The sequence below is a fragment of the Myxocyprinus asiaticus genome, chromosome 1, assembly GCF_019703515.2.
Source record: "Myxocyprinus asiaticus isolate MX2 ecotype Aquarium Trade chromosome 1, UBuf_Myxa_2, whole genome shotgun sequence".
Taxonomy (NCBI): Eukaryota; Metazoa; Chordata; class Actinopteri; order Cypriniformes; family Catostomidae; genus Myxocyprinus; species Myxocyprinus asiaticus.
This window is the reverse complement of record NC_059344.1, coordinates 5,627,297-5,648,339: the sequence shown is the minus strand read 5'-3', so window position 1 is coordinate 5,648,339 and position 21,043 is coordinate 5,627,297. Positions and strand designations below refer to the sequence as shown.

The following is a 21,043-nucleotide window of genomic DNA, read 5'->3' as shown; positions in this document are numbered from 1 at the left end:
AGAGAGAGAGAGAGAGAGAGATACATATACATATAATGCTTAGGGACACACAGTAGGTGATTTATACATTCACGAAAGGAAAACTGTGATGTTTTTCAACCTCTAAGAGTCGAGGCATGATTTGAAGAGACAGAGACAAAAGATCACAAGCACACTGCTGTGAAGACGAACAGTGTGTAACGTTCCAGCTAAAGGGAGCCGTAAGCTGGTATTAAATGAGAGACAGCGACAGGGAGAGAGAGAGATGCTTTGAAGAAAAGCAGTCCATTAAGTTGAGGCAGAGCAGTGTGATGATGTGGTATGAGACATGGTAGAGGTGGATTGGGGAGGGTCTTAAAAACCTTTGCTGACGCTTTCAAGGTGAAACGTCAGTGTGTGTTTGAGCGGAGCATGTCTTGCCCTCCTGAACTCACGCAGGCCTCAGGTGTAATTTCTTTAGATTGATACCTGACCCCTCAATAGTTAGTTCACATATACAATACATTACCAGAAAACTTTGGTTAAGATGATAACTCCATTGTACAAACCAGGACACACATGGTGGCATAGGTGAAGTCTGATGAAAATAAGGGGACTACAACAGTTCATTAGTTCAAATGTTTTGGGTTTTGAGATGCATTTATTAGAGGTGCTTTCTATAAAGCAAGCATTACCATTACTATTGCTGATACTTAGGGTTGGGGATTTGAACAAACTCGCTGAGGAGAGAGGTGTGCTATTACTTTTCTCATATGGGATCTGAAAACACACACAAAAAAAAAAAAAAAAAACTGACCATTGGAAATGAATGGATTAAACTACAAAATACAGACATATTAAGTGTTCAGGAGCATCCCAATCCTTTAGACGAGCACATACTGAATGTGGACGCGTGTTTGCACACACAAAGTCCTCGGACATGTGCATACACACACACACACAATGTTGAGCGCCCTTTTGTGCATCGTCTTTCAATGTACACTTTTTGAAAAAATATTTCAAGATCTACTTGTGTTTTGTTTGAGCTCGTTTGAATCGGGATAGTCTGCTGTAAGTGACGATACAGTATGTCACTCTCTAAGTTACTTATGTTTCAGGAAGTAATAAGGAAAAATGTGACAAAAAGCCATTCCTGTTTATTATATTTATAATAAGTGTCAGTGAGAAATTCATTCACTAATACTCATTGCATTTTGGCCTCTGAAACAAATTTGCTCATTGTATTCTACTAATTGAGACCTTTCCAATGATATATAACACATGGCTCTCTCACCTTTTTTATGGTTTCACCAACTCTGAATATTATTGTTGTGATAACAAATTAGCAAATGATAATGAAACAGTTCTTATTTTCATCTAATTAAAAAGCATTAAGAATTGGTAGGATCATATATATGCATTGTAAAGTCCAGATTCTAAGCTTTAATATGACAACTATTTTGTTCAGATCAAGCAAGTGGCAATTAATTTATGTAACTATTTTATTTTTCCACAGGGAGTATATGTATATGAAAATATGTTTAAAAAAGGAATACAAACCTGTCATAATTACTAAAAAAAAGAAGTTGTTAAAAATATCTAATGCAATATCTTGTGATAATATATGCAATATGAGAGATTTTTAAACAATCAAGTGGGCCGGTCATTTTTGACCAGGAATACAAACTGTGTTAGCACAAAACGAACACAACACAAGGGTCAAAAATTATCCTGGAAACCAAATAAAATTATTCTGACCTTTTTTTGTGAATATTTGATATGGGTGTGTGTGTGTGTGTGTGTGTTCAATACTGTAAATTAACACCGCCATCAAAACAGATCCCAACTGAATTTAAATTTTAATGTCCACTACATTGTCTTTAGGTAACTTACAAAAAATATTGAAAACAGTATTCGATATTTCGAGATAGAGAATGAAATACTAAGTTTAAATGTGTGTGCACATAAAAAAAATAAATTAAAAAAAATAAAAATAAAAAATAAAAAAAACACAACATACATGCATGCAATATCAGTGATAATTAGTACTGTTAGTGTGCTTAAAGTTGCCAGGTACACTTATAATCTAATGTCTGTGTTAGACGTTCCTCTTTATCCTTTGATCCAATCATATTTCCCTACATCTGTTCTCCAATCCGATCAACCATTTTCACATCTGTGCAGAAACCCTGGGGGGGGGAATCATGGATGCAAGGCTGACAGCACCTAAACCTCAAATCAGGTCAGCTCAATTTTGTAAAGGAACAGGACACCGTTGGACACAGCATAAAACAAAAAAGAAAAGTGTATTCAAAAGATCTTAAACTCAAAGAGAAGTTATGATTAAAATATTATATGCTTTAAAACACTCATTTTACCAAAACTGTAAGAACATACAGTTTCTATTTTTTACGGTAACTCAGATAACCCCTCTGTACAATTGTAGTGAGCAGAATAGCATCTCAGAATGCACATGTCGAACCTTGAGGCGAAAGGGGTACAACACCAGACCATAATGTTCCTAATAAAGTGCTAAATTAGTGTAATCTGCTAAATAAATAAATGTAACTGTATATGCACAAGTTTCTACATCAAAAATCCATCAACGAAATTGGTTTAGTACCTATGCAGCAATCAATTGAAAATCACACTGAATGTGTCTGTCACTGTTGATTATACATTCACATTGACTGGGTCATGCCATCATGACCACAGCTATTTCCTGTTGTTTAACCCCCAGCTGACCTTACAATTCATGCTCTCTGACCTGAGTGACAGCATCAGCACTAACGCTCCATGGCCGTGGTGAAAGTGTTCACACTTCTGAACCTGGTGAAGGCTGGATGATAATCTGGACTGGCTGGTGAGTGTTTGGATGGGCAGAAGTGTGATTTGTTTGTTGTCACAGGTGTTGTTTTACTCTGCTTCAAGTCATGGCCGTTCACTGCCTTGGCAAATACGTTTTTTATTGGCTGTTAGGTTTTTGCACCAATTCTCTAACACACTGATTTTATAAAACAGCTGCACCACATTTGCACACAATATTTCAGCTTAATAACTTGCATCTTATCTGCTAACCACCCACAGCCGATTTTAAGCAATCTAAACCAAGCTAAATACACTAAATAATAATAATAAAGTATTTAAATAGTCATTGTCATGTTTTTAAAAGCAAACATACCTCCTTTTTATGTAAATCTGGATTATGGTTGCACCTAGCAATCAGAACTAGCTCACAAGATTGGGAACAGCACTGTGCAAATTGTGTTCATTGCTAAATGTTTGCACCATTACCTTATTTGCATAATTTTTCAATTGTGAGTGTTCTTTGCGATGCACATAATTGCTGTCTATGCAGTGTTCCAAATCGGTCACTTATGAGTTTCCATTTCAGTTGGGATGCTGTCTTAAAAGGCAGCTCACTAGGTTTTGGAACAGGGTCAGACACTCTTCCAACATCTTTGGCACACCCTAAAAATAAATCTCATGAGACAACCCCCCAATCCCCCCCGCCCTTGGCGACTTCATGCTCACCCTTTTGTTTTTTCTCAAATACATCTTGTCCAAAATGTTGTGACACATACCATGTACCAGCACATGTACAGATCAGACTGGATAAACCTGGGCACAAACAAACACATTAGGCTGCTTACATCAGACCCAAGCAAATACATTCGATTAACCGTTTGACGCAGCACTATTCGCATAACAAAATCACTATTCGGTTATTTTACACGTGCAATAACTGACGAGCTCGACGAGTTCCGACAAGCCATTATGTTTTTCAGCCAGTTTTGGGTTCGTTTTTCAAGATTAGGGCTAGTTGGGGGTGTTCAAACATGCTTTTGTGTGCATCTGTACTGTTTTTCTGTTATTGATCAGTGATACTGACACACGCTGGATGGACGTCTTTGACAGTTGCGCTGAATCTCACTTTTTTCTTTCAGTGTCTCTCACAGGATCAGCTCATTTTTAGACACAGAGTAAAGTTAAAGACTTTAATTTTTATAAACGCATCTTGAAACACCTGAGCTGTTTTTCATACGTTGTGCTACATTCTGAAGAGTAGCCTACTTTAAGTGACTGTTACACCATTAAACAGGATTCCAGTTTGTTTTTTTATCGAGCAGCGTTTCAGTATTTGATAAACGGTAAGAGAGCGTTTTCCTCACCTTTTTCTATGGTGTGAATATTTAGTACAATAAGTACACAAGTTCAATGTAATTTGATTTTAAACCATTTTAAAACAAAGCACCGCAAAGAGGCTATATTTAACCACAGCAGTGTGACTCCACGCACATGGTAATATTTTGTTGCCTCATGGATGTGTGAACCTGCCCAGAGAGAGTGCATATACAGGTAGAGACAGTCTGATTATTTTTGTTTGACTTTAATGTGAGATTTTATCATTTGAAGATGTATGTATCGTGCTATTTAGACTCATAGCTCACTGTGCACTTTATTTGCTGATTTTTTGAGTAGTGTTTGAGGAAATTCTATTACAATAAACATTATTTCCGTGTCCCGACTCCAAACGAAAAACTGATTAACCGTTCATGAAACCGAATGTTAAAAATGGTCAAATTCACATCCCTTCTAATATTCCTGTCACATATATGCCCATTGTTGTTTTGGTTTAGAAAAGAAATGTGGAGATTAGGGATTAATTTCACTTTAATGCGTTTACATTTTTAAAAAAAATTAACCAATTAATCATGCCCCCAGACTGTCAAAATGAATATTTTTACCATCAGAGCAATTCAAGTTTGAAAGACCAACTTAATGTTTTTACAAGTCCCAGTCAACAGGGGGCAGTAAGTGCATCTCCAAATGTACAGGCAACAAACCACATTTCCTGACAGCAGACAACACAAGATGAGGAGGCATTCTTGCAGTCAGACACAGCTGGACAGAGCACGACTCTGAAATTAGACATTTTCAAAGTTAAATCACTCCAAAAATGTCTGTCTGACCCATGTGTACATAGACGTATCCTTAGAAAAGCCCTTATAATAAGTCTACCTTGGACAGATCAACATTCAATTGCAAAATGATCTGCTGTGGACTGTAGGCACAATGATAGGTTTTATTATATGGAAATAAACACTATTTTGCCTTCTAAAGCCACTTTTTGTATTGTCTAATCAATGCTTTACTCATCTGTCACAGTAATGTATATTTAAAAAGGCAGTCAATTGATTCCAATTTTAAGATTAAAATGACCCATTTATTTAACCTAAAAATTCAAATTCTTTCATCATTTACTCATCCTCCTGGCATTCTAGGTGTGTATGACTTTCTTCAGCAAACACAAATTAGGATTTTTAGAAGAACATTTCAGCTCTGCACAGCAAAATCCCAGGTGTTAAATTAACACTCCTTGGTGTCTCCACGAGTCCACTCTACAGAAGTTTTAAAAACTAACACTGAACAGTGTTGAATCTACTCTGTGTTGTATTGAATGTTGAATTGGCCAAACAGTTAATGAGATAAAGTAGGTATACTCTGAGAGATTATTGGTCATTAGTGATGACACTTGCTTTTAACAAGCAGAGTCTACTGAATAAAAGGGGGACAACAAAACAGGAAAACAAGAGAACAAACCAGCAGACACCACAACAATTTAATCTCTTACGGAGATGTACATCAACTACAAATAAAATAGATTATTGGACAATCTCTAAATATATTGTGTGAGGATGTTTAATAAATGCGGGTTATTTTGTTTTTTTTATATCTTTACAAAAGTTATTTATTGAGAGGTTTGTCTCTATTTAATGTTGCTGATGTCATTTTATGGTTTCAGTTGAAGTCACCATTACGGTGATTATTGTTCTCTTTGGTTAGACAGTTGAATGTGTAATAGTAAAATGATTCTTTCTTCCAGCCAGTGCAATATTGTTCAAGAGAACAATTGTGAAGCAATATGGAGAGAATTCTGTAACGTTCTCACAGTGGGTTGGAATGAAGGAAGCAGGAGTCGGCGTCACAGTCCACGTAAACGTTCTCACACTACATCTTCTTAGTAGGAATTTTAGATCACACACATCAGCTTCAGGGGTAACAGTCAACAAACTTATCAGATACAACAAAATTAACAGCTTTCCAGCGTTCAGCACCAGACAGGTTGTGGGTGTGTGACCCGGACTTTTTGCAACTTGGCCTCCTCCGTGAGCTGGGACGGTGAGAGGTGGTCTCCACAAGGGACCGGGGTGAATTGATCGGCTTTAAACTTCACCTCTGGATTGAGCTCCGCCCTCTCCGGAACTACAGTCACAATCATTTTCCATAATTTGAGGTTGCTGTGGTAAATCTGACATGCCCCGCCTCTATCTGTTCGTTTTGCCTCATAATCGAGATCTCCAACTCGCCGCGTGACCTCAAGGGTTCCTTGCCACTTGGAGAGTAATTTAGAGCTCGAAGTGAGCAGTAATATAAGGACTTTGTCTCCCGGTGCAAATTCCTGTAGCTGGGCACCCCTATTATAGAGACGGCTTTGTCTCTCTTGAGCTTGGAGCAAATTCCCCTGTGACAGCTGACCCAGCGTGTGTAGCTTTGCTCAAAGATCGAGGACATACTGAATTTCATAATACAAACTGATATCTGCATGCTGACCACTCTAATGGGCCGACGAGGTCCATGACAATTCTTTCGAAGGGGGACTCCATTAATGGTAGCGGGCGCAATGGCGCTCTTGGGGTGGCCGGCTGACATTCACGGCATGCCACACACCATCTGCGAACATCCCCACGATTGCCCGGACAATAAAAGCGGGCCATTAACCGATGCAGTGTTCTTTCTTGAACAAAGTGGCCTGCCATAGGATTATGGTGAGCCGCCTGGAAAAGTGTTTCCCGACAGCTCTTCGGGACTAATAACTGGGTTGTATTTTCATGGGTTTGAGCATCCTGCATCACTCGATACAACCGGTCCCTGATGATCAAAAAATATGGATATGCAAGTGCGATGTTAGGCTAGAGCTGCTGGCCTTCGATCATTCTCACTTGGTCAAAGGCGTGCTTAATTATTTTGTCACGCGACTGCTCTAGAGGGAAATCCCCCTCCAGGAATTCCCTAAGGGTGGGAATGCCGGAGGATTCTTCCCTCCTGCGTCACTGATGCAGAGCAGCCGCAGATGGCCCCGGCTCCACCTCCCCAGCCATCGCGTCACACAGATATTTCGGTTTATAGGACCCATCCACACATGATGCATTTAATAAACATTTAAACCCCGGCCAATTGGTCCCCAAAACCAGTGGATGGGTGGGGTGGGAATTAACTGTGGCGTCCACTCTATGCTTTTCCCCCCGGAATTGAATAATGGTGGTCACTACCGGATACTCATGAACATCACCATGCACACACCTCACCATCACCTTGTGTTTTGCACCCAAAGTCCCATCATGAACCAAGCCATGGTGAATCAAGGTTTAATTATAGCCAGAATCCACCAGGGCTTGGTATGTACGCCCCTTAATTCTTACCGGTACACGGTACGTCCCTGCTCGATTGGGGGCAGTCTGTGGCGAGTCAGGAACCTGGATCTATGTCCCCACCTACATCACCAGACACCGGTCTTGGGTGTGTCCAGGCTCCCCGCAACTCCAGCAGACCGGCCCAGGCTTCCCGGCTGCACTCATGGTGGTGGAGACATCATCCTAGGAGTGGTTACGGAGAGGGGTGGGGGGGGACCGGCGGATAGTGCAGCCCGCGGAAGCGGGGTGCCGGTTTGGGTGGAAAAACTCCCCATTTCCGGGGAGTGGTAACAGGGCGAGAGGATGGAGAGGGAGGAGCAGCAAGAGGGAGAGAGTGAGAGAGGTGGACTCCTGCTTGCCGGCTTCCGGATAGGCCGCCATGTGGGCTTCGGCCAGCTGGATGGCGTCATCCACCGATGTGGATCAATTGGACCAATTCTGTGTTTCATTGGGGCAGACGATTGGCCAACTGTTCCAACACCATCAGATCAATAACTCCTTCCACGTCACTGCTTTCCTCGGATAGCACCCACTTCCGGCAGGCATCACGGAGCTACTGGGCAAATGTGAATGGGCAGCCGGCTTCGCTTAGGGTGAGGGAGCGGAACCGCTGACGATGTTTTTCCGGTGTGCGGCCGACTCGTTGCAGTACAGCCGACTTCAGTTTCGGGTAGTCCAGGCAGTCCTCGGCGGGTAATTGCTGCGCCGCAAGCTGGGCATCCCCAGAAAGCAATGGCAGCAGGTGGAGGGCCCGTTGAGTTCGTGGCCAGCTCGAACAGGCTCACGAACGCCTCCGGATCGTCCTGGGGCCCCATTTTCATGAGGACAAGGTGCAGTGTGTGTGTGTGTGTTTGTGAGATCCGGACTCTCTCTCCCGGTCTAGCAATCTGCCGGCCTTTTAAAGCCCGTCTCCCCCATCACTGATATGAGACACAGGTATTTAGAGTTAGTGGCTCACCAGGTGATGGCCCTTACCGCTTCCTCTCTCCCCACTGACACACACATGACCACATTCCCATCTCCACAAATACATTTTGATGAGTTAAAGTATCTCATTGAGACATCATTCAAAGGGTAAGGATTAGAAGTCAAAGCTTAATATAAAGTTTGCATTTACTGTGGAAATATAATTTGTAAATAAAAGATGGTGATACACACAGACATCAAGACTCAGATGACTCACAAACTCATTTTTTAATTCATGCTGCAATACATTGTGGGTGTCCGCATAGTACAGAAGTCAGCAATGGCACCCAGCAAGCATTGTGACATGAGCCTGAAAATGAGTTTGTTGATCGTCACTGTTGTTTGCATTTAAGTCTTGATGTCTGTGCGTCTTATTGACAGATCAAATAATTATATACTTTAAAGGCAGTGACTGCTGAACTTGTCACAACAGTATAGCACTGACCCATCATTATTACCATATTCAGTCTGAATTTTAAAATTATTTTTCTCAAATCATATTGAAACTAATTATAATTATATATTGTTTTAAGTCTTAAAGATACTTTAACTTAACCAAATATTTTCTATATCACAATGCATTATTGTTGTTCTCTTGAACAATTGCACTGGCTGGAAAGAATGTGTTGTATGATGAAACAAAGTTCAAGTGTCTAACCAAAGTGAACACTAATATATAAAGTATATATTATATAAAGGACAGATAAGACACTTAGGGCACTAATATGTACCTTTTGGGACAGTTAAGGTACAAATATCTTCCGATTAACATATAAAGGGTACAGTGGGTGTACTTTTGAGGGCACTGCCCCATTGAAAAGCTGCTGTACCCCTAAAGGTAAAATATTTACAAACATGTTTCGGACAGTGTTTTGGTGCACCTCTGTGCGCATTTCAGCCGAAAACTGGAGCTCACACGTGTACTTTCAAAAACACTTCCTGTTTAGGCCAGTGGGAACAGTGCTTCGAATTTTGGTAACCACAGTCCGAGTTTACCTCAAGAAATGTCAGCCCAATGTTTCAGAACTCACAATGAGTCCAGTCTGCATTGGGATTGAAACCCACAACTTTTGTAATAGTGTTTTTCCATTCTTTCCAAAGAAAGTTACTAAACTTTATGTGAAGGGACAATGCACATGGAGCCTCACCCAAGATAGAATCTACAAAGATCTAAATTTTGTCCAACATGGAATTGAACCTGTAGTCTTTGGCCACGTCCACATTAATACATTTGCATTTAAAAATGCATTGATTTTGCTACGTTTACGGCTCTCATCTGGCGGTTTCAAAATTATTATAAAAAAATTATTTGATTTCACTAATATTTGGCATGAATATTGGATTCGCACATATGAGTGGACCTGAAATGCCCCTTTCTTCTGATTGGTCAACCAGCACCTTTGTCCTAATAATTAGTCTAAGGCAGATATAGTTTGATTGCTTTAAATAAGCGTTTTAAATAGACATCAGTGTTTCGTGCATTTTTTAAATGAGAGATCATAGAGTATTGAAAGAATCAGTTTATTTTCATTTTTACATATTGCAGTGAAATGAACAAAGCAATATGCGGTTCAGGGAATATACAGACTTAACACAGGGTGCATCCAAGACCGATGAGCATTCATGGCATGCCAGTGAATTATAAAAGCTACAACAGTAAATAACAAATGATAATAATAATAATAACAAATAAATTGGAAGATATTATTACATTTAATATTTACAATAAGACAATAAGTATTTACATGGAAGCTCAGATTATTCCAACATCCATGTTTTTGAATGGGAATATGGGTGGCCTTTACCTACTGGGTCGTATACGTGGTAGTTTTGTGCCTTTTATTATCGGACAAATGTGAAGGCTATGTATACATTTTTATTTTAAATTCACTAGTCGAGCTTTTGAGAGACGAGCTTTCATGAACTTCCTTCAGCATAATTTCCATGATGAGCAAGTCCCTCACACCTAAGCTCCCAGAGTAGGGTAAAGTTAGTTTTTGGTTAAATTTTTTTTTTGGATATTCGGTTTCTCTCTGCCGGCGGCAAGTTTGCAAAGATTTTGCACACTTGGCTTGATGTTATGGTATATAAATGGTATATAACTCTAATATACAAACATAAAACACTGCACTCAGAACTGTCAGTTGGTGTGGCGGCTGCAGAATTATGACTGAAAATGCTCTGATGCGCTTTCATTGCTTTCAATTCCACTCACTATTAAACAGGCGGTGTCCAATCACTCATTCAGATGGCGTGCAAGTAAAACATAAAAAAGTACACTTTTACATTTCAAATGTTGTAGTAGGTTGCCAGTTAAAAGACTGAGCTGCTACAAGTTAGATTTTTACAGTAAGTCCTATAATATGAATACAGAATTAGATTATTTAAAGTAAATACATTCATATGTACAGCCATCACTCTGGCGATCTACTAAAACCTATGAAATGTTATATATATATATATATATATATATATATATATATATATATATATATATATATATATATATATATATATATATATATATATATATATATATAAATATATATATAAAAAAACAATGTTTTTTTTAGATAGAACATACAAGTCAGTAGTCAAATAAATGACTGCTCTGATGCCAGTGACGTTTTAGTTGTGGGTGGAGTGTTCAGAGGTCCCTTACACACCATAGGCAAATATCCAAAGAATATTGCACCTAAATCTAACTTTACCCCACAGTTAAATGGAAGCCTGTCTTTACAATGTAGGCATATGCTTCAAAAGTCTTATGAATGTCTTATGCTGTTTTAAAAGTGAACTTACCCGTGTTATAGGTAACTCTGGAGCATGGAGTGAATGGTCACATTCCATTTGTCAGCAAACAAAGGAAGAAGTGAGGGTTTTAGCTCCACCTTTATGCTGGGCCAGAGAAATTGGAGTGTGCTATTATGTTCAGAACTGGACGGGGGGGATTTATTTTTCTGTAGTTATTTCATTATCTATTTGTCTTAGTAATTTAGGAAGTTGATTTATTGTATTATGACAGTTGAAATTCTGTCTGTATGTTGATTAAAATGTGATGAATATGTTTGGGGTTATTTGAGTAAATTGATATTTTGATACTTACCTTTAATTTGTGTTTGGTAGAGTCCACGATGTGTATATATAGGTGTGATGAAAGCAAGACAAGAGAGTCATTTTGTCTGTTAGCTCAGTTCAGCACAGTTGTCTGTTAGTCCTTTACCATCATGGGCTACTGTCTTATTGGTTGATATTGTTTGATTTATTTTTCTCTGGTTGTTACTTTATTAACCAGGAATAGAGTTATAATCTGGAAGCCTGGCTTATTTGTGTTTCCATGATATTTTTTTCTGAAGACTGATGACTTGATTGCTGCTTTTGCTGAGGAGAAATACAATTCTTTGTGTCTTTGCCCTATTCCTTGTACTGCCTAATCACATAGATGGATAGTGCATAACAGGATTTCAAAGCAGGAATGTTAAGTCTCTCTCTCTCTCTCTTTCTTTCTTTCTTTCTTTCTTTTGGGATGTCATGGGATATGTGACACAGATGGGATGTTTGTCCTGTTGACTGAAAGGAATGCATCAAAGATGTACCCCAGAAACCCAAAGGAGAATGAGGAGTGCACTATCTCATTTTCCTTTTTCTGTAACATTCATAATTTACCTAAAGTAACACAGTTCAGTCTTGCTGCGGGAGAAGCATAATACTAATGACTACCGTCCAGAAGTCCTTTGCAAAATTGTTCCCTTAACTTGTAGTACCACAATAGAAGACTTTCTGCACAATCAAGTTTCTGTCAATCAACTCACCATCAAAATAAGATGTTACATTTTCTGATGTGAGTGGGCTTGACCGTGCAACATTTGCTGTTACTGTGCTAGGGTGTTCTAAATGGTTTTTAGTGCATTGTTATGTGGTTGCTCTGGTGCTGTGGTTGGTTGTCAGGGCATTGCAAGGAAGGTGTTCTGCTAGGTGGTTGCTTACTGGCCCAAGTAAAAAGAGAGCCCACCCTGAACTTTCTATGATATTCTGGTGTCTAGATATGGCTCGGACCCCTCCCTCAATAAGTGTAATGGATTTTTTCATCCCATTTTACCATATGTCTGGTGAAAATCATACACCACAACACTGGTGAAAATCATGTGTCTGATCACTTGGAAAAGCACATGCTCCTCAACAAGCCACATGATTTACAATCTCATTCATGCCACAAACAGTCTTACTATATAAAAAAAGTGCTTGCAAACACTACCAATACAGAAAACAATTATCGTCATATTTAATTCCTTTAAGGGCTGACTTTCTTTTTATGTCTTTACATAAAGTAGACTGCATGAAATAGCTTTATCGATCTGATCCTCATCTCTTTCTATCGTTTCATCCATTGGCGTGCATCTGGGTGGAGCTTGGTGTGTGGGGTCATGATACGGTCACTGCGCATAACCAGGCCATGCTGTCACACGGAGCTGCAGAATATGCCAGGGTGCATTAGTGTAGGGCTCAGCAGAGAGACAGAGGGAGGGAGGGAGGATGGGACGGGAAGATAAGTACAGTATAAAAGAAACAAGAAGTTGAGAACATTTAAAGGGACTATAAGAGAAATAAAGCAAGCAGGGGGACAGAGGGTACATAAGCACACTAAGCCAAGCACACTCTACAGACTTGCAGTTGGCGCCCTGCGACTCTAAATCTTTTGTTTTCAGTCGTGCTGGTGCGCACACTAAACGACTGGTCTCAGACTGGGTGTATCAACTACACGACCATTCATCCCCGACTGAGGTCCTGTTTACACCTGGTATTAAGATGCATCTCAGATTGATCCAATCACATATGGTCAGGCAAGAAACATTGCTGTTTTTCCCTGGTATAACCATGCATCTGACCACTTGTGTTCAGATTTTGAGGGGAGGGTCTCTGATTTCACAATGACTTACATCCATCACGATGTCTTTGTATTAATGCATGATAATAAACCGTGAACAAGTCAGAAATGACTAGAAAAGTGTGAACAAAACCAGCGTGCTGTTTCTCCTAGATGCAGCTGAAATATAATCTAGACACAAACGTAACATTTCGTTTAGTTGTTTTAGTGGAGTACCTGTGGTAGTTGAGCTTCAGATGTGTGTGCTTCTCATCTGTGTCACTGTATGTTGTTATCAGACAAGCTGAAGAAGATCCGTGAAGTTATCATGCTTGGATATACGTTCGCTTTTACAAATGTTCAGATCAGAGAGTTATTTCCATTTAAAGCAGCACGTACCTTGCAAAGTTTAAAACTCTTGATTTAGTGTATTGGTTTATTGACAGGTTAGAGGTGGTGCTTCGTTGCTGCCCAGGACACATCAGAATGGATAAGCGTTTACACTCAAATGTGATGTGGTCACATGTCCATATGTGGTTTTTGTGATCGGATCATTTTATACCCTGTTTATACCTGTATTTAGCAATGACCACTTGTGATCGGATCACCCAAAACACATCTTAATACTAGGTGTAAATGTCATTTATATTTAATTGGCTGTTGCTCATTACCGGTCTCTCGCTTGTCGGGACAGTGTGCACACCTGACAAATAGTTGGCCACATTTTAAACAGGTTTGAAATCCGTAGTAGCGTCTGCGACTTGTCCGGGGCGAGTCATAGGGGTGCGCTAACTACACAATGGTTTGTCGTGGGAACTGAGACATCTAGACATAGAATAGTTGCAGACACAAACATCAAAGGAGACGAGCTTGAGTTGAGTAGTGTGTGCTAGGCTTTACAGCTCAGTATGAGCTTTGCAAAATGTGATTAATCAAGTACTGTATGTTTCTTTTGGGCTCCATCATAAATTCTCATTTCCATTTCAACTCATTTCAACTAAAAATGGAAAAATGTTTATGCGTTTTGGCTGTTCGTTTGCATGACTACGGCATTTGGGGCCTGAAAACACAAACTTTTGAAAACGGGTTTCAAAGTGCACGTTTTTGAAAATGATGCAATTATTGTCTCCGTGTAAACATACAAAAACGCAAATTTGTAAAAACGATGACATCATGCGCAGGTGTATTACATGTTCAGTCTATAGGCAAGTGCGCGAGTACTTCAAAACATCGCACGAGACATTCAAAACTACAATGGCGGACTTACAGGACTGTGTTTGTGCTGCTCAAGATTTTGTCCAGACAAAATTGCTCGATGCTTTCGCCATCATTGTTAGTATGCACCGTTCTGTGGAAGAATGCTTACGTGCGCAGGCGTGTAGTGTTTCTTTACAAAGTGATATCGGCAACTACTGGCCTGGCATTACAGCATTTTTAGTCATTTTCGCGGATCAGTGTGAACGGGGATCGTTTTGACAACGTTGTCGTCTGTCCGCAAATCTTTTTAAAAACGCAAAGGAAAAACTTTTCTGTTTTTAGTACATCGTTGTTGTGTAAACGTACCCTAAGACAAAAATTCTATGAATCTTGCAAACTGTCAAATTTAGCAACTATTTTTTATTATAAGGACATATTAACAGCCTGCTATCTTCTAAACTAACTTAAAACACCAGATGAATCAATAATAGTCTATAAAACTGTCAATTGTACACAATGTGCATTGAACTATGGAAAGCCAAAAATGAAAATAAGTGTTTTTGAAGAACGTAGTGTTAAAAGCATGCAACTTCTGATCTTTGAGCATACAGCATCTGTGTCTTAGCCCAAAGTTAGGTGGACCTTTAAGTTTTAGCTTCAGTAATATTTAAAGATGAAGTATGTAATTTCTGCACCACTAGCGCCACCAAACAGAATTGCAAAAATAAACGTTGTTTTCAAAACAGCTTTCTGAATTTGCCCCCATCTGCCACTGGGCAAACAGAGAGATAGTCCTGCCCCTAACTCACGCCACTGGTTGAGTAACGTTGTTGGTATTTAAAAAATTAACCTGTAAATGGCTTACTTATAGTTGTCTCTGCATATTAAGCTGGGATAGGAGAAAGTATTTTAACACTGAAAAAGTTACATACTTCAGCTTTAAAGATTTACAATACAAATGACACCTCACAGACGTAACATTAAAAACTTTTTTATAAAGTGTATTATATTTCGATATTTCATCAAAGGATGGCCCCATACGTAACCACAGAAGTCTGGGCTAAGCCCCGGATATCCACTGACCCTAATAAGTAGTACTATGATGATAATTAGTAATAATGATGTTTGCCTTAGTAAACACCACTAATAATTCACAACACTGAGGCACATGTTTTACTACACCTGTAATAATGTCTCTGTGTTTTTGCAGTATTTATTTGTATGTGGGTTTGCAGAAGTAGAAAAAAAAATTGTGTTTTTATTGTAAAATAATAAATAATAATAATAATAATAATAATAAATAAATAAAAGATGAAATTGTAGTGTCAGTGGAATGGTAGGTTTGTGTCAGATTAGAGAGACTTAGCCCAGGCACATTTAATGATTACAATGTTTGTTTTCATTGGTGTTTGGACTGGTCTTTTATGCAATGGTGTCACCACCCACACCTGACTTTCTGCATCGCTACTGGTCCAGAGGCCAGCCAATGGTGATGCCCAACAGCTGGCAAGAGAAGTCCATGATTTCATTTCACAGAAGCTTTAAGCAGGTTTTATCAGCCAACATTTGTCTCATCTGTAATCTTTACTTCCTTGATCCCCCTTTTAATCTTACCATATTCTGCTGTTCTGTGACCAGAGGGTTACTCTCTTCAGTGTCCCTTTACAGCCTTCAGCCATTCAACATAACTGATCCCAGATCAGAGATAAACCACTCAGAGGTCCTGACCCTTAGCTGTGCCCTGAGCTTATATGCTCAGCTACATGACCTTATGACAGCAAATCGAGATGGTTTCTCTCTGAAAGACATGGCGTAGTTTGGGGGCAGTTAAAGATGGCAAACATTAGTTAGGATTAGTTACTATTGACATTTTTGTCAGAGTGACCCCTTCCTGTGCCTGTAGGCTTAAAGCGACCCAGAAATGTTGCAGTTCAGAAGTTCATTCAGTACATTAAGTGTAAATTATTTTCCTGTTATATAAAAATGAGTTTGTTGCATAACATCTAATTTATTGAGCATGAAAGAAGATTGGTGAGGTTGTACTTTGAAACTGGAAAAGTATGTCAAGACAAACTTTGAATGTAAGCACAATGGAACAGCATTAGTTAACACTTAGACAAGCTTATTATTGATATTTAAATGAGAGGAGTTGCAGACACCTGCCCTTCCTCTGATCATCATCAAGCATCAGATGCCTCTCAGCAGAAAGCATTGATCACTGAAGCCCTACAGAGAAACGAATAATATGAATTTTGATCCATTTCATCATGTCTTTTGCAGACCGAGAAAGATGCATTTGGTACGGTGAGGAAAATCAATAATAAAGATCAATCTTTGCATGCGGTCATAAGACAAAGGTTAAGTAGAGACAAATTAGAAATGTATTCCTGTACATTATCCACATATTGTCTTTTTTCTCATGCATGAATAAAGATATCACCACTAAATGAAGTCTATATGAATGCAACATACAATGTGTATTTCTTGAGTCATAATAGACAAGAGGGGACAGGTCAATAGCTCAATAGCTGATTATTATTTGGTGCCCAAAATACTTTAATATGTGTTGTCCTCCTGGCTTATTTCCAAGTATGAAATCACCAGTAACCAACAGTAAGCAACAATTTGCGAACGATTATGGTGCACGCACTGCCGTGCTAACCTGCCAAACATGCCATGAACAAGTTTGAACTACTTTTAATATTGAATGACCTTTATTTAATATTTAATTATATTTAATTCCTTTTAATTTATTATATTTATATTGAAATGGCTCTCCATCCCTCTGGCTCCACCATGGTTTCAAGCCTCCCTGACTTTGTCTAGTTCCTCTGCTCCCCTTGCCCCTTGTGCCCCCCCTGAACTACCTGCCCCCCCCCCTCCCCCCACACCCCATGGTCAATTTGTTTTTGTTTTGTTTTTTGGAGCATCTGGAATCTGCTCCTTAAAAGGGGGGCTCTGTTACATATTCCCTGTTTTGACTTAGGTTGAAATTCTGGTTTAGTTTCCTGTTAGATTTGTAGTCCTTTTGTAGTTTCTTTTCATTATTGGTTTTCCACTGATTGTTTCCCCAGGTGTTCCTCGTTCCCTTGTTTTCCCCTGGTTTTTTGTCAGTCTACATCTGTATTATGCTGTGCTTTGTTCCCTGTGTTTTGTTTCATTATGTTCTGAGTTACCTGGTTTACTTTTGTTTTATTAAAAAAGGCTGTGTTTAGATCCTCATTCCTCTCCTGTCTCGTCATACAATTGTTAATTGAACTGAATATTAAAAACACTAAAATCACTTTTTTAAAAACTCTAAGGGCACTTATGGGCTGTGCATTTATTATGGATCGTCCACCTTTAAAGCAGTGATGTGACAGACTACAATAGCCAATTTATTTATTTTTTTATTTAATAATTATCGTACTTGCGGTTTAGTGGCCTCGTATTAATAAAGAGATTGCATGGAATATTTTTACCTGTAATAATGCAAAAATAATCATCACGACAGGACTGTTAAGTCTACACACTCTCACAGTGAAATCTTAAGGATTCATATGACTTTTCTAAATTTGGCTAATTCGTATGATATCGTATGACTGCACTCGTATGAATTCGTATGACTTTCACTACAGCCAACGACACCGCTGGACATCGTTTCCATCTAATACGCAACAATTACTTCTGTAATGCACAACCGCTTTCTATCATGTTTACACACTCTACTGATCAGTTTAGGTAAGGGGTTTGGGTAAGGGCATAATATTAATAATGAACGCCTTGTCCGCGAAACTCTCGTTTACTTCCGACATCCGGGCATTTGCACGTAATGAAATTGTACAAATTTATAGGAACTTAGTATGAAAATAGTATGAAATCATATGAAATAGCCAACTCGTAAAATATGTATGAATTTTCATGAGACTGGGTTGTTATATATATAGAGAGAGAGAGAGAGAGTGAGAGAGAGAGAGAGAGAGAGAGAGAGAGAGAGAGAGAGAGGGTTGGGAGGGTTACTTTTGAAATGTATTCCACTATAGATTACGGAATACATGCTGTAAAATGTAATTTGTAATGTATTCCGTTAGATTACTCAAAGTCTGTAACATATTCTAAATACTAGGATTACTTCAACACTGGTAGATCTTTCACTTGTTTTGACAATAAAAACTCTGACTATAAAAATACATTCTCTGAGAAACCTAAATATCTTATGCAGTGTTGTTTCTAAAACAAGATAAATCTAACTGATCTTGTTTTAAGGATTTTTTTGATGTTTTTACAGGAAAACAATACAAAAATGATCAAGAATATGATTTTTGCCCTAATATCAAAGGTCTTACTAGAAAAAAAGAAATTATGATCCAATATTTAATTACCAATTATTTAAACAGTGGAATACAGTTACTTATATTTTGTATTTTAAATACGTAATCCCATTACAAGTATTTCGTTACTCCCCAACCCTATATATATATATATATATATATATATATATATATATATATATATATATATATATATATATATATATCAACCCAGTCTCATGAAAATAACTAAATTTTGACGTAAAAAAATCGCATGTTTGTCAAAAATTCTAAAGCAGATAATAAATAAATAATAAAATGTTGTAGGCTAAATCTGACGCCATCTCTACCTCTGACACAACAAAACCACTCCAATTCTAATCAATGAAGCTGTCTACACTAAAGCAGAGATTTTTCCAAGTACAGGTTTCTGCGGAAATTAATGAGCGTTTTCAAATCTGTGGGCGTTTTCAAAACGGGATGGGCGTTTCTAAAGTATCCAATGAAAGTAGGGAATCTCAATGGTTGAAAACGCCCACTGCCTGAGGTCTCGATTCTTCAAGCGTCCGTTGCGGGGCGGGGCCGGGCGCGAGTCGGGAGAATTACTATGGAAACAGCAGCAGAGCCATCAACAAACTTTAGCGTGTTTGCGGCCGCCATGAGGTGAGTTTAACCGGGATTTAACACATCAGCAACACGATCAATGCTTTAAACTTGTAAACATGTGACAGTAATGTAAGTTTTACTTCTTCTGAAGTACAACAAAAAAATATCAGTAGTCTGCCTAAAACAAAACTTTAATAAATTAATGGAAGGATGTTTTAATGATACTTTTAATGCGCCGTTCCTGGGATTCGGTAATATTTCAGTGCCCCAGACTTTTTAAAGTGGTGGTTCACTAAAATAAAATGTTGAAAGCTTTTTACAAGATGTTGATATGTCCATTATAATGAATTAAAATAATTATTGTCGTGTCCCTGAGGCAATTCACTGAATTTATACCTAGAAAATAATTAATGAAATGTGCACACTGTCTATAATTTTTGTCATTAATGTAAACATCCTTTTCTAAGAAGGATATTTTACCAAAAAAAAAGCAATGTATATATATATATATATATATATATATATATATATATATATATATATATATATATATATAAACCAGAAACAATAATATAATAATTTGATCATTTGTATGTATTCATATTTTTATGTGAATTATAGTCAGATGGGTGTCAGGCTCAACAACTCAGCCCCGTCACATGAAATTAAGATATTTAATCGGTACTTTTCGATATTTTAATCCATAAATATCTTCACTGTCCACCTGTGATGGGGTTCAGATGAGAGTGACAATATTGGATCATTAAAACAGAACACAATTAAAGATCACTGTATTGTTTGCTGAGCACAGTCTGACATGTTAAGGGCTAGCACAAAAAGTTGGGTTTTTAGTTAAAAAGGGGTTAAAAACAAAAGGTGTCCAAAAAAAAAAAAAAAAAGGATATATTTAAAGGGCTTTGATGCCTGAGGTGGGAAAATACGATTTGTTAGAGGTTTAATGTGCCTAATATTGTGGAGCAGCGGCATAGCCAAGAGTGGGCCCAGGCCCACCCAAATTAGACCCAGACCCACCCAGAATATTAGAGATTATTATTTGACTTCAAATATATATTTATAAAACAGTTTAAAAAATGCATGAATTCTAATTTCTGAGAGTGTGAAAGAACTATTTGAATGTGCCGCTTTCTCTGTTAAGGAAAATTTGGTAAAAAAAAAAAAAAAAATTGTCTAAAAGTAATTTCCTTGCTATGCCCTTGTTGTGGAGTATTCAGACGAATAATCAAATGTAGTAGAAAAAAAATTAAAAGTTGAACTACTACAGAATACCGGGAATGACCCAAATAAGAATATATATATATACACACACACAGTTGTGCTCAAAATTTTGCATACCCTTGGAGAATTGGTAATATATGTACCATTTTTAAAGAAAACATGAGTGTGCAGGCAAAACACATTTCTTTTATTTCTTATGGGATTCATATTCAACTGTAGATTATAACAGAATGGCACAATCATAAAACAAAACATGGCAGCAATAAAAAAATGAAATGACCCCTGTTCAAAAGTCTGCATACCCTTAGTTCTTAATACTGTGTATTGCCCCTTTTAGCATCAATGACAGCGTGCAGTCTTTTGTAATAGTTGTCTATGAGGCCCCAAATTCTTGCAGGTTGTATAGCTGCCCATTCGTCTTGGCAAAATGCCTCCAGGTCATGCAAAGTCTT

At 38.2% G+C, this 21,043-nt stretch overlaps 1 protein-coding gene across 5 annotated transcripts in view; it reads left to right on the top strand.

Moving 5' to 3' along the window:
* ankrd53 (ankyrin repeat domain 53) overlaps positions 1 to 21,043 on the top strand; it is a 48,883-nt gene that overhangs the window by 19,257 nt on the left and 8,583 nt on the right. Inside the window, exons 2-3 of one of the 5 annotated variants that reach the window (XM_051699666.1) lie at positions 2,143 to 2,200; positions 2,699 to 2,821. The exons of 1 other annotated variant lie outside the window; for it this stretch is intronic. The gene's annotated coding sequence lies outside the window, so the exon portion shown is untranslated. Of the gene's footprint in view, positions 1 to 2,142; positions 2,201 to 2,698; positions 2,822 to 19,365; positions 19,413 to 21,043 lie in introns of those variants that run through there. 3 more of the 5 variants (XM_051699676.1, XM_051699657.1, XM_051699646.1) reach the window with 3 other exon arrangements.